This window comes from Lampetra fluviatilis, chromosome 27 (assembly GCF_964198595.1).
Source record: "Lampetra fluviatilis chromosome 27, kcLamFluv1.1, whole genome shotgun sequence".
Lineage (NCBI taxonomy): Eukaryota > Metazoa > Chordata > Hyperoartia > Petromyzontiformes > Petromyzontidae > Lampetra > Lampetra fluviatilis.
In genome coordinates, this window is record NC_136301.1 from 10,643,788 (window position 1) to 10,646,804 (window position 3,017).

The 3,017-nt window shown below is 49.9% G+C and overlaps 1 pseudogene; it reads left to right on the forward strand.

The window, feature by feature from the left end:
- The first annotated feature begins 342 nt into the window (after window positions 1-342).
- Window positions 343-1,392, forward strand: LOC144942570 (trace amine-associated receptor 365 pseudogene; annotated as a pseudogene).
- The last annotated feature ends 1,625 nt before the right edge of the window (window positions 1,393-3,017 follow it).

A 3,017-nucleotide genomic window follows, 5' to 3' on the forward strand; every position in this document is an offset into this window, starting at 1 on the left:
CTGAACCGCCTCTACTGGACATATGTGCAAAATACCTTTATAGCTTATCGAATTCCTCCAGTAAAAAAAAATTCTGATTCATACAGCATATACAGTGGAGTATCCTTGAGACTTGTCAGTTATCAGTCTCTTCTGTCAAGCGCCACCCCCTTTAGAGACGTGTTCTGCACAAGACCACTTCCTTCCCGTGTCGGTGGTACATACACCTCTGATCTGCGTGCTTGTTTGACGATGCGCTTAGGTTGCGTTTGCTTGGAATGAAATCAATGGAACAGAGTCGGTCGACCCCAGAACCCAAAGAAGCATCACCCGGCGTATGGTGACATTCTAGGACGAGGAATCATGACTTACACCTCCTCGAACAACACCACCGGTCACTGTGTGGAGTCATTTGAAAATCTAATTTGCTCCAAACCGAAACTTTCCGACGAGGATCGCATCGTGGCAATGGCCGTGCTGTCTTTTTTAATCTCGGCCACAATATTCGGCAACTGCCTCATCATCACCACCATCGCCTTCTTCAGGCAACTGCAGACGAACACCAACGCTCTCGCGCTGTCGCTCGCCGTGTCCGACCTTCTGGTGGGAGCCATCGTCATGCCGTTCAGCGCCTTGCGATCCGTCCACCAGTGCTGGTTACATGGACACATCTTCTGCCGGGTCCACTACTACCTTGACTACACCTTCTGCAACGCGTCCATCCTCTGCCTGGGTTGTATCGCCTTCGACCGCCACGTGGCCATCTGCGACCCGCTGCGCTACGCTCAGCGCGTGACCAGGGGGACGCTGGCGTTCATGCTGGCGCTCATCTGGGCGGGTGCCGCTCTCCTCTCGGCGCCCACGCTGGTGAGCCTCGATGAGACGTGGGCCCGAGGACTCATGGAGATCGCCGGCTGTCCCGACGGCTGCCACTTCGCCATGCACGTGGGCCTGACGCTCGTCGTGGGCATCCTGCCCTATTTCATCATCATGCTGCTCATGCTGCTGGTGTACGGTCGGATCTACGGCGTGGCGCGCAGGCAGTCGCGTCAGATCAACAACTCCAGCGGCTCGAGGGCGAGCGACGCCGACAGCAGGAGCAAGTGGGCGGCCATGAGACGCGAGCACAACGCCACACTCACCCTGGGCATGATCGTGGGCTTCTACCTCGTCTCCTGGTTGCCCTACTTCACGGTGAGTGTCCTTGAAATGGCATTCGGCGTCACGGCCAGCGCGCTCGTGTGGTCGACGGTGATGTGGTTTGGTTATGCCAATTCTGTGGTCAACCCGATCCTCTACGCCACGTTCAACCGCCCGTTCCGCACCGCGTTCCGCATCATCTTCAGCAGCGAGTTGTTCGCCCCTGGGGCCAGAGACGCTGACCTGTACGGTCTGAAGGTGACAGGTGGCTGACGCGATGGTGAACACATGGGCATATGCATGTACCGTATTGTGTGTTTTTTCTTAATTATTCGGCATGCGTTCACAATTATCACTATTATTATCGTAGTTCGTAAGTAATGCCTCTCCAGTATCAAAAGCTTGGTAAGTGATGCATCGCAACGTTTGATGGTGGATGACGATGCCCAGACTAATCCGTTGGCTCCTCGACGCACGCGGTTTTCAATATATTTTCAGGTTTCGTCACAGTTGCGTTGTGGGAAGATGGCAAAAAAATGCATCTCGTGAAATAACACAATGCTGGGGGGGGGGGGGGGTTATAAAGCGGATAAGTGACCACTCGAGTGACCACTTGAGTGCAAGTAGAACCCGCCTCTCTCATTGATGAGGTGGATCCCTTGCTCCGGGCCTGCGACCTTGATCAGCAAGGTTAACAGTCGTGGCAGCTGGTCTACTGCTGAACGGGGGGAGAGACGCAATAATGGATGTTAATCAAAGATGATTAAGCGATCAAAATATATTATTTTTATTATTATTACATAATACCACAAGTGTGATATGCACACTGTCTATTTTGTGTTGAGAAAAAAAAAAAACTCCTTTAAAAAAGTTATTTTTAAAACAACTTCGTTTCAGTCACGGTCGAGAAGTACGTGAATGGCGCCTGAGACACGCAGCGTTTTGTGCGAGCCGATTCCACAGTTTAGGGACCGCGACGTTTTTGACCTACACAAAACTATATAAATAATAAGGCGTCCATACAAAATGTAAATTGCTTTAAAGTAGCGAATTTATTGCTTAATTGGTGCCGATTTTGGTACAGGCATGCATTGTCATCGGATCTGAGTACGTGTGCAAAATGTGGAATTGATTGGACAACGGGAAGTGGACGAAATTTTGATTACAAGATTTAACCACGACAAACAGAGGAATCAAGTTAAGTAAAACCGTTGAATAATAATAGTACAACCGTTGTTGCTTATATCCGACATCACGTGACTTTTTATGTATTCATAAATATTCGTGTGCGTCTGTTTCGTGAATATACCGCTAAAGCAGGTAACATGTTGCAACCCATGAATAGTTGTCATTGCTTCAATGTGTGTAGGAACTGATCCCATGTTTACCCTCCAACGAGTTTCCCTGAGATCTTCGCATCACCTCCTTCTGAGGACTCCGAGGTCAAGGCTCTGTTCCTGGGGTCATCGGGCTGCATTTGTCGCTGCACAGTTCCCGGACTGTGGGACAACGCTCTGCCTTTGGTATCGATACAGTCAGAGTCGTTAGTAACTGTTTAAGTTCTGTCTTGGAAAAATCACGACTTTAAACCGGCCTTTACTCTCCCCATTTCCCCGCTTAGACCTGGCCGGTTAGTCTGCATAGAGCTGTGTGGAAAGCACTGTCTGGATAGCGCTGTTTGGATAGCGTTGTCTGGATAGAGCTGTCTGAAAAGAGCTGTCTGGATAGAGACGTCTGGATCGAGCTGCTGAATAGAGCTGTCTGGATTAGAGGCCGACCGAAACTGAATTTTTGGTTTCGGCCGAAACCGAAAACAGACCGAAAGTAAGAAATTTACTTTTGGCCGAAACCGAAGCCGAAAGTTTAACTACACTTTGGGCGGAAACCGAAGCCGAAAT